Raw genomic sequence first — 11,877 nt, 5'->3', positions numbered from 1 at the left:
CTTGTTAGTTTTTTTCTTGTAAATCTGTTTTAGTTCTTTGTAAATTCTGGATATCAGCCCTTTGTCAGATGGCTAAACAGCAAAAATTTTTTCCCATTCTGTTGGTTGCCAATTCAGTCTAATGACCGTTTCTTTTGCTGTGCAGAAGCTGTGGCGTTTGATTAGGTCCCATTTGTCTATTTTGGCTTTTGTTGTCAATGCTTTTGGTGTTTTGGTCATGAAGTCCTTGCCTACACCTACGTCCTGAATGGTTTTGCCTAGATTTTCTTCTAGGGTTTTTATGGTGTTAGGACTTATGTTTAAGTCTTTAATCCATCTGGAGTTAATTTTAGTGTAAGGTGTCAGGAAGGGGTCCAGTTTCTGCTTTCTGCACATGGCTAGCCAGTTTTCCCAACACCATTTATTAAACAGGGAATCCTTTCCCCATTGCTTGTTTTTGTCTGGTTTGTCAAAGATCAGATGGCTGTAGATATGTTGCGTTGCATCCGAGACCTCTGTTCTGTTCCATTGGTCTATATCTCTGTTTTGGTACCAGTACCATGCTGTTTTGATTACTGTGGCCTTGTAGTATAGTTTGAAGTCCGGTAGCGTGATGCCTCCCGCCTTGTTCTTTTTGCTTAGAATTGACTTGGCTATGCGGGCTCTCTTTTGGTCCCATATGAAGTTTAAGGTGGTTTTTTCCAGTTCTGTGAAGAAGATCATTGGTAGCTTGATGGGGATAGCATTGAATCTGTAAATTACTTTGGGCAGTATGGCCATTTTCACGATATTGATTCTTCCTAACCATGAACATGGAATGTTTCTCCATCTGTTTGTGTCCTCTCTTATTTCGTTGAGCAGTGGCTTGTAGTTCTCCTTGAAGAGGTCCTTTACGTTCCTTGTTAGTTGTATTCCTAAGTATTTTATTCTCTTTGTGGCAATTGTGAATGGAAATTTGTTCTTGATTTGGCTCTCTTTAAGTCTGTTATTGGTGTATAGGAATGCATGTGATTTTTGCACATTGATTTTGTATCCTGAGACTTTGCTGAACTTGCTTATCAGTTTCAGGAGATTTGGGGCTGAGACGATGGGGTCTTCTAGATATACAATCATGTCATCTGCAAATAGAGACAATTTGACTTCCTCCTTTCCTATTTGAATGCCCTTTATTTCTTTTTCGTGCCTGATTGCTCTGGCTAGAACTTGTAATACTATATTGAATAGCAGTGGTGAGAAAGGGCATCCTTGTCTGGTGCCACATTTCAAGGGGAATGCTTCCAGTTTTTGCCCATTCAGTATGATATTGGCTGTTGATTTGTAATAGATAGCTTTTATTATTTTGAGACACGTTCCATCAATACCTAGCTTATTGAGGGTTTTTAGCATAAAGGGCTGTTGAATTTTGTCAAAGGCCTTCTCTGCATCAATTGACATAATCATGTGGTTTTTGTCTTTGGTTCTGTTTATGTGGTGAATTACGTTTATAGACTTGCGTATGTTGAACCAGCCTTGCATCCCCGGGATGAAGTCTACTTGATCATGGTGGATAAGCTTTTTGATGTGCTGTTGCAGTCGGCTTGTCAGTATTTTATTGAAGATTTTTGCATCTATGTTCATCATGGATATTGGCCTGAAGTTTTCTTTTCTTGTTGAGTCTCTGCCGGGTTTTGGAATCAGGATGATGTTGGTCTCATAAAATGATTTGGGAAGAATTCTCTCTTTTTGTATTGTTTGGAATAGTTTCAGAAGGAATGGTACCAGCTCCTCTTTGTATGTCTGGTAGAATTCGGCTGTGAACCCATCTGGACCTGTGGTTTTTTTGGGTGGTAAGCTCTTAATTGCTGCCTCAACTTCAGATCTTGTTATGGGTCTGTTCAGGGTTTCGGCTTCTTCCTGGTTTAGGCTTGGGAGGAGGCAAGTGTCCAGGAATTTATCCATTTCTTCCAGGTTTATTAGTTTATGTGCATACAGTTGTTTGTGATAATCTCTGATGATGGTTTGAATTTCTGTGGAATCTGTGGTGATATCCCCTTTATCATTTTTTATTGCATCAATTTGGTTATTCTCTCTTTTCTTTTTTATTAATCTGGCTGGTGGTCTGTCTATTTTGTTGATCTTTTCAAAAAACCAGCTCCTGGATTTATTGATTTTTTGAAGGGTTTTTTGTGTCTCTATCTCCTTCAGTTCTGCTCTGATCTTAGCTATTTCTTGCCTTCTGCTAGACTTTGAGGTTTTTTGATCTTGCTCCTCTAGCTCTTTCAGTTTTGACGATAGGGTGTCAATTTTTGATCTCTCCTTGCTTCTCATGTGGGCACTTATTGCTATATATGTTCCTCTAGAGACTGCTTTAAATGTGTCCCAGAGATTCTGGTATGTTGTGTCTTCATTCTCGTTGGTTTCGAAGAACATCTTTATTTCTGTCTTCATTTCATTGTTTATCCAGTCAACATTCAAGAGCAAGTTGTTCAGTTTCCATGAAGCTGTGCGGTTCTGGGTTAGTTTTTGAATTCTGAGTTCTAACTTGATTGCACTGTGGTCTGAGAGGCTGTTTGTTACGATTTTCCATTTGCTGAGGAGTGATTTACTCCCAAATATGTGGTCAATTTTACAGTAAGTGTGATGTGGTGCTGAGAAGAATGTATATTCTGTGGATTTGGGGTGGAGAGTTCTGTAAATGTCTATTAGGTTTGCTTGGTCCAGGTCTGAGTTCAAGTCCTGGATATCCTTGTTAATTTTCTGGCTGGTTGATCTGTCTAATATTGACAATGGGGTGTTAAAGTCTCCCACTATTATTGTGTGGGAGTCTAAGTCTCTTTGTAAGTCATTAAGAACTTGCCTTATGTATCTGGGTGCTCCTGTATTGGGTGCGTATATATTTAGGATCGTTAGTTCTTCTTGTTGCATTGATCCTTTTACCATTATGTAATGTCCTTTTTTGTCTCTTTTGATCTTTGTTGCTTTAAAGTCTAATTTATCAGAGAGGAGAATTGCAACTCCTGCTTTTTTTTGCTCTCCATTTGCTTGGTAAATCTTCCTCCATCCCTTTATTTTGAGCCTTTGTGTATCCTTGCATGTGAGATGGGTTTCCTGGATACAGCACACCGATGGGTTTTGGCTTTTTATCCAGTTTGCCAGTCTGTGTCTTTTGATTGGGGCATTTAGTCCATTTACATTTAGGGTTAACATTGTTATGTGCGAATTTGATACTGCCATTTTGGTGCTAGCTGGGTGTTTTGCCCTTTAGTTGAGCTGGTACTTCTTGTTCCTTTATATGTGTAGAGCCTCTTTCAGGAGCTCTTGTAGAGCTGGCCTGGTGGTGACGAAATCTCTGAGTACTTGCATGTTCCCAAAGGATTTTATTTTTCCTTCACTTATGAAGCTTAGTTTGGCTGGATAGGAGATTCTGGGTTGAAAGTTCTTTTCTTTAAGGATGTTGAATATTGGCCCCCACTCTCTTCTGACTTGTAGGGTTTCTGCTGAGAGATCTGCTGTGAGTCTGATGTGCTTCCCTTTGTGGGTAACCCGACCTTTCTCTCTGGCTGCCCTTAGTATTTTCTCCTTCATTTCAACCCTGGTGAATCTGACGATTATGTGCCTTGGGATTGCTCTTCTTGACGAATATCTTTGTGGTGTTCTCTGTATTTCCTGGGCTTGAATGTTTGCCTGCCTTGCTAGGTTGGGGAAGTTTTCCTGGATAATATCCTGAAGAGTATTTTCCAGTTTGGATTCATTCTCTTCGTCGCATTCAGGTACGCCTATCAAACGTAGATTAGGTCTTTTCACACAGTCCCACATTTCTTGGAGATTTTGTTCATTCCTTTTTACTCTTTTTTCTCTATTCTTGCCTTCCCGTTTTATTTCATTGAGTTGATCTTCGACCTCTGATATCCTTTCTTCTGCTTGGTCAATTCGGCTGTTGATACTTCTGCATGCTTCGCGAAGTTCTCGTGTTGCGTTTTTCAGCTCCATCAATTCACTTATATTCCTTTCTATTTTGTCCATTCTCGTTAGCATTTCGTCAAATCTTTTTTCAAGGTTCTTAGTTTCTTTGCATTTGGTTAGAACATGTTCTTTAAGTTCACAGAAGTTTCTTACTACCCACCTTCTGAAGTCTGATTCTGTCATTTCATCACACTCGTTCTCCCTCCAACCTTGTTCTCTTGCTGGTGAGGAGTTGTGATCCCTTGTAGGAGGAGAGGTGTTCTGGTTTCAGGTGTTTTCATCCTTTTTGTGCTGGTTTCTTCCCATCTTTAAGGATTTATCCACCTGTCGACTTTGTAGTTGCTGGCTTTCAGATTGGGTCTCAAATCTTTCAGATTAATGTTCTGTTTGTTGATGGTGAGGTTATTTCTGTTTCTTGGTTTTCCTTCTGACGGTCTGGCCCGTCTGCTGTAGGTCTGCTGAGGTTCACTCCAGGCCCTGCTTGCCTGGGGTTCACCTGCAGCAGCTGCTGAACAGTAAGGGTTGTTACCAGTTTTCTTCTTCTGCTATCTTTGTCCCAGAAGGATACCCGCCTAGTGTCAATCTGATCTCTCCTTTATGAGGTGGCTCTTTGGATATATAGGGATCAGGGAGCTGCTTGAGGAGACGGTCTCTTCTTTATAGGAGCTCAAATGGTGAGCTGTGAGCTCTGTTGTTCATTCAGAGCTGCTGGGCAGGTACGTTTAGGTCTGCTGCAGCAGAACTCATACACTGCTTTTTGTTCCCAGGTGCTCTGTCCCAGGGATTTAGGGCTTTATGAGTTTTGGTTATGCTGCTGCCTTCTCTCTTTTTTTTTTTTTTCCTTCAGAGCTGTCCTGCCCAGCAAGGAGGCAGCCTAGTCACTGACTGCCTGTAGAGGCTTTGCTGAGCTGCTGCGGGCTCCGCCCAGCTGCCGAGTGAACTTCCCTGCAGTCCTGTTTATATGGGTGTAGTTAGAACTGCTTTGGTGATGGCAGCCCGCCTCTGTTGAGGCGGAGTCTCTCTGCAGTGGCGGGTTGCCTTGGCAACGGCAGGCTGCCTCAGCAATGGCGGGTTGCCTTGGCAACGGCGGGCTGCCTCGGTAATGGCGGACACCCCTCGCCCCCAGAGCTGGACCGTCCCGAGTTCAGCTGCGCTTGCTGTGAAACTCTCAATCCAGAGTTTCTGGTTGCTGTTCTTTTGTGGGGGTGGGACCAGCCGAGCCTGATCGCCTGGCTCCCTGCCTCAAAGCCTTTTTTAAGTTGGTGTTCCAGTCACCTGTTGAAGAGGCGCCGGGGTCTGTTTGTTTTCCCCTGCAGCCACTCACTGCACTGGCTTAAACAGCGGCACTGAGGTTTGTGGCCCTTTTTTTTTTTTTTTTTTTTTGCACTGGAATCTACTGTCCTGGTTCTCGGCTCAGTCCCCCTTTTTTTTTTTTTTTTTTGAGACGGAGTTTTGCTCTTGTTACCCAGGCTGGAGTGCAATGACGCCATCTCGGCTCACTGCAACCTCCACCTCCTGGGTTCAGGCAATTCTCCTGCCTCAGCCTCCTGCATAGCTGGGATTACAGGCACGCGCCACCATGCCCAGCTAATTTTTTGTAGTTTTAGTAGAGACAGGGTTTCACCATGTTGACCAGGATGGTCTCGATCTCTTGACCTCATGATCCACCCGCCTTGGCCTCCCAAAGTGCTGGGATTACAGGCATGAGCCACCGCGCCCGGCCCAGTCCCCTTTTTAAACAGACGAATGGGCAACTTCCCGTGGCTCCAATCGCCAGCCAAAAGGGCACCCGGACCGATGTATTTTGTATGGAGAACCGCTGCTCCGGGGCGCCGACAAAGCAGCCGTGCAGGGCAAAGCAGCGGCGCCGGCCGGCACAACCGCGCTGGCCGAAACAGCCACACTGGTGACCTGTGGAGCTCCTCCGCCTGGGAATTGCCTAGTCTGTGGGCAATAAAAATGCGGCGTCCACTCACCCTCTGCGCTTTCACTGGGAGCTGCAATCCTGAGCTGTTCCTAAATGGCCACCTTCAGAAAAAAAAATTTTTTAAATGTCATTGGGTGACCAGAGCAAGAAAATAGCATTGCGAGGTTTTCTTCTGCATAATAAGTAAAGACTTAGCAGTCAAGAAACATGTGTGCAACTGAAAAGGATGCTGGTGTAGCTTCTGGTACATCACTTCACGCTGTCCTGACTATCTTTGAGTCTCTAGTAAATCCAATCTCTTCTCAAGCCTTACATTCAGGGCACACACAATGGAAGCAATTGCTGACTGATACGATAATCAAAGTGATCAGAACTGAGGGAAATTATAATTATCTGTTACTTTGTAGTTTTGGCCTTTTCTCTGATATTGGAAGAGTATTCATATTTGTTATTCAAATTTATTTTAGAAAATTGTATTAAAGAGCAACTACATTGAGATTCCTTTCCAGGTGACCAGGGAGGGTGGAAGGACACGCATTGTTTGTGCAGGAAAACTTGTGACCCTGGATCATATGACTGGACAGGCATTCATAGTGTCTTTTGAGAAGTCCCTTGATCATTAAGATTCAAGTTTCTGGGTAGAATAAAGATACCTGATAGATAGCATTAGTATGGTTCATTCATACCCGACTGATGATGACAAAGTTGAGAAAAGGGGGAGATACTTCATTTAGAGCCATGAAAGCCCTACATTTAGTCAACACTGAATGTTTTCAATCAGAAACAAGAAGATAGGCTAGGAATGGTGGCTCACGCTTGTAATCCCAGCACTTTAGGAGGCTGAGGCGGGTGGATCACTTGAGGTCAGGAGCTTGATGCCAGCCTGGCTAACATGGTGAAACCCCGTCTCTACTAAAAATATAAAAATTAGCCAAACATGGTGGCAGGCACCTGTAATCCCAGCTCTTCCAGAGGCTGACACAGGAGAATCGCTTGAACCCAGGAGGTGGAGGTTTCAGTGAACCAGGATCCCACCTGCACCGCTACACGCCAGCCTGGGCAACAGTGAGACTCCATCTTCAAAAACAAAACAAAACAAAAAGAAACAAGAAGGTAATTCAATAACAAATCAAAACAAAAAAAAAATCCTTCACTGCAATGAATGACACCCTTTATACATGAATACCAATCTTTTATACTTCAACAAGTAGACACTGCATGAAATGCAAATATTTCGCATAGTAATGTAATGTATGATTTTAAATTTACTTCACTATATTTGTTTATTACTGTAAGGCCATACTAGACAAACCACATTTTTTTTTTTTTAATTTGGCTTTCCATGTAGACTCCACTTCTAGTCAGATACAGATCACAGCCTGACTGGAATAAGTGCCTACTTCTTCAATGCACTCTTGGGAATAGAGAATCAGCAGGCAGATTTTTCTTGCTTTCCAGACCAGTATCCCACAGGAAAATCAGGTACTCAGAGGATGGAGTCATAACAGGGAAATGTACCTAAGTAGAAAATACAGGGAGCTGTAAATATTTCTTCTGCTGTTGTCCTGAAGACTGTACAACCTTGAGAAGAACAGGACATGGTTGATTCTTTCAAAGTCTCATGTCTGGCTAGGGGAGCAATGCTTAATTTCCTTCTATCATTTTGTGTGGGGACAGAGGTTTAGTCTCCATCACCAACCACTCACAGAAGAACTCAGGGTTCCATATGGCGGCCTTCATCCTGGAGTCCTCATACAGGTGAGTCTGAGCACCAGAAAGGTACTGCAGGAAATGTTCAAAGAGAATGGAAGCCAAGAACCTTTACCTGAGATAATCTGAGAACCAAACCCACCTAGCCCAAACTGAGAGATTGACATGTGTTTGCTTGCCTGGTTGACTCATAACTAATTTATTTAACGTGTTAAATGTATCTGTTAGACTCAGGAATGCAAGGATTATTATTGACAATTAAGTGATGGAAGCTAAGTCCAATTGGATGAGACTAGAGAAGGAATGGGAGACATAAAGTGGTTTCAGTAAAATAAAAACATGTACTAGGAGCTTTGCAGTTAAAGAAGTAAGAAAGTAGAATATTAGGCGTGGGTTGACATGCAATGAATTGAGGGCTTATTTTTTAAAATTTTTATGATGGGTATATTTGAGTACACTATGTATTCACTAGAAAATACAGACCAATAGATCACTTGGAAATACCAACCTGCAAAGCAGTCCATAAAACATACATTTTATTTATTTTATTTTTTGAGACAGAATTTCACTCTTGTAGCCCAGACTGGAGTGCAGTGGTGCCATCTTAGGTCACTGCAACTTCTGTCTCCCAGGTTCAAGGAATTCTCCTGTCTCAGGCTCCTAAGTAGCTGGAACTACAGACATGTGGCACTACACACGGCTAATTTTTGTATTTTTAGTAGAGATGGGGTTTCACCATATTGGTCAGGCTGCTCTCAAATTCTTGACCTCAGATGATCTGCCCATCTTGACCTCCCAAACTGCTCACAGGCGTGAGCCACCGCGCCTGACCCAAAACATACATTTTAAAAGTCTCTTCTCTCACATTGGATATTCACATGAAATCACAAATGGCATCTTCAAAACCGGGAATATTGAAGAGTTTTTATTTGCCATCACTTTCTTTCTGGGGAGGCTGAGCATACAGTGTTTGTGGGTTTGTTACCTTTTACTTTTTCTACTACAAATAATACAAGCTCTTTGCTTGTATTTTCTGGGGTCTAGATGCTTTTATTCTTTGCATGCATTATTTCAAACAAAGAATTGCAATTTTTCACCAACTTGCTAAATACCAATTAATTTTTTAATGTTTGTAGTATGTATTATAATATAATGTCTGTATTAATGTATTTTTAAATGTATGTTGAGGGAATGTGTGAAAGTTCATACAGTTTGAGTGGTCGAATCTCCCAGTCACTCATTTACATACTCCCCCACCACCAGCAATTTTTTTAACTTAGGAAATTCCTCTGTCTGATTACTAGAAATTAATCATTTCATTTTCATTTAATTTTATTTTAATTCAATGTTTGATGGACCAATAGTAACTACATATTTATGAGGTACAATGTGATAATATCATAGTAACTATATATTTATGAGGTACAATGTGATAATATATGTGTACATTGTGAAATGAATAAATGGAGCTAATTAACATATCCATAACCTCCCATGTTGATCATTTCTTTGTGGTAAGAATATTTAAAATCTATCTTTGCCATTTTGAAATATACCATAGATTAATCTCTACTATCATCGCCACACTTTGCAGTAGATCATGAATGTTCTTTCCTTCTGTCTAATTAAAACTTTATACCCTTTGACTAGATTCTCCCCATTCCCCACCCACCCTGCCCCATCCCTGCCTCTGGTAATCACCATTCTACTCTCTACTTCTATGGATTTGACTTTGTGTAATTTTATGTCTAAAGGAAGGCATTACAGATCTATTTTTTATTTATTTTATTGTATTTAGAGACAGACTCTTGCTCTATGGCCAGGCTGGAGTGCAGTGGCACAATCAAGGCTCACTGCAAGCTCTGCTTCCTGTGTTCAAGCAATTCTCTTGCCTCGGCCTCCCAAGTAGCTAGGATTACAGGTGCCCCATCACACCAGCTAATTTTTGTATTTTTAGTAGAGATGGCATTTCGCCATATTGGCCAGGCTGGTCTCGAACTCTTGACCTCATGTGATCTGCCTGACTTGGGCTCCCAAAGCACTAGGATTACAGGCATGAGCCACTGTGCCCAGCTTATTTTTTAAATGTCAGTCATCTTGTGCCATCTTGTGGAACATATTCTCCTGTGCTCAACCTAACATCTTTTTCATAAGATATTTGAATCCACTTATGTTTATACTGGATGCACCCATATAGCTTTAGATACTATTTCCTCCATGCCTTCTAAATAATTACATTTTCATATGTTTTTATTTGCAGGCTTTTCAAAAATAACATTGAAGTTGTGACCTATTTTGAAGTCAACTGATTATCATTTTCTTAAGTTCTTTAAGAAGTGAGTTTTAATTCAATTTCATTAAATATAGTTACTTTGAATCAGCTCTGTTTAACCTGGTTTACTTTCCCTGACATCCTTTTATTTTATCAATTCTAATTTCCTTGAAGTTTGTTTCTAAGGAAGACACAGTGATACACAGTAGTTCCAGCTGCTAAAGAGGCTGAAGCAGGAGGATTGTATGAGGGCGATAGTTGGAGACCAGCCCCAACAACATAGCAAAACCCTGTCTCGAACATATGTATATGTAGTTTCCAGATAGATGCACATCTCTGTGAAACTGCAGAAGCGAACAAGGCAGGTGAAGTTCGCTATTATTAGGATCTTGTATTGTACTTGAATGGTAGAGTGCAATGAAATAAATGTGTGCCTGACATCACAACCCAAGGGAAGAAGCATATGAAAAGAGACAACGGATTGATATGAGATGTGCAGGGCTTTGCAGGGTCCAGGCTGATGAGGGCTCCACATGTTGGATGAGGAACAGAGCTAGGACTACAGTGTGCCCATTGGATTTGTCAGAAAAGCGGTCAAAACCCAAAGCCAACAGTAAAAAAGAAAAGATGCCATAAAGAAGAGTGAGTGAAGAGTCGTCTTCACCCAATACTAAGCCATAGAAAAACACATGTGTTCAAATAAATATGAAGTGGGTACAGGAACAGCAAGCAGATCAGGACCCTGATGTGAGCTCCATGATGAGGCAGGTGGATCTATAAAGGTCTATTCAGTTGGGGGCCCTTGCGTCTGGAGATAATGTCAGCTCTACGCCGGCTGCCTGTCTGCCCAACAGCCTGGCTCTTCTCTTGGATTCCTCATTCAAGATGCATTTCCCTCAGTCATAGGAACTCACATTCTTTTTAAACTATTCTGCTTTTATTGCTCTGGATTAGAAATTTTTTGGACTGTGTCCCAGAGTGAGAAATACCTTGTACTTTATGACTCAACAGGTGTACAAACACAAATACACACACATACACAAACACAGAGAGTGGGGGGGGAAGAGAGAGTATCATGAAATCTTTGTGTATATATGTTTAACATGTATAATGTACTCTGATAGCTTCTTTTGTGGTTTATTCTTTTTTTTTTTTTTTTTTTCTGAGACAGAGTCTCGCTCTATCACCAGGCTGGAAGTCCAGTGTCACAATCTCGGCTCACTGCAACCTCCGCCTCCTGGGTTCAAGCGATTCTCCTGCCTCACCCTCCCAAAAGTAGCCGGGAATACAGGCCCGCACCACCACGCCTATCTAATTGTTGTATTTTTTATAGAAACCGGGTTTCACGATGTTGGTGAGGATGGTCTCAATCTCGTAACCTCGTGATCCACCTGCCTCAGCCTCCCAAAGTGCTGGGATTACAGGTGTGAGCCACCATGCCTGGCCCTATTCTATTTAATTCTTTCAAACCACACTCTGACCTTCTAATGGGTCCTGATCCAAGATTATGAACAACATTCCAGTACTATGCCCTCCACACCTATTTTACCATTTTAAGGCTTCTTTTTTTCTAAGGCTTTCTATCTAAGCCTTCTTTTCTGGCTTTTTTTCTTTTCCTCATTGTCAGAAAATTCTGAGACACCACATTCTCTCATTTGTTCATACAGTGTATATTTACTTGGCTACTGTCACCAACTGCACTAAATGTGGGGTGGTGAGGAATTGCATGTAACATGATCATGTCACTCACTCAGGTGCCCACAGTCTAGCTGGGGAAAATTATATGGAATGAAATAAAATTGACACAGTGATAATCCCTACTCATGAATTAAGTGCATAAAGGAAATGTCATTTAACTGTGGGAATTTTTTTAAATGGTTCACAACGGAAGTGACTCTGGGGAGTCCTGAAAGAATGGATGGAGTTTTCTAAACAGAGACATGGTGAAAATTACAGATAGACCCAGGGGGTGGGACTCAAACACAGGGAGGTGAGTGCGAACCAAAGAAATATTTTCAAATAAATATGGCATAGGCAAAGGAATAAA

This window comes from Sapajus apella, unplaced genomic scaffold (genome assembly GCF_009761245.1).
Source record: "Sapajus apella isolate SASKATOON/1434 unplaced genomic scaffold, GSC_monkey_1.0 scaffold152, whole genome shotgun sequence".
Classification (NCBI taxonomy): Eukaryota; Metazoa; Chordata; class Mammalia; order Primates; family Cebidae; genus Sapajus; species Sapajus apella.
Note: the sequence above shows the minus strand (reverse complement) of the source record.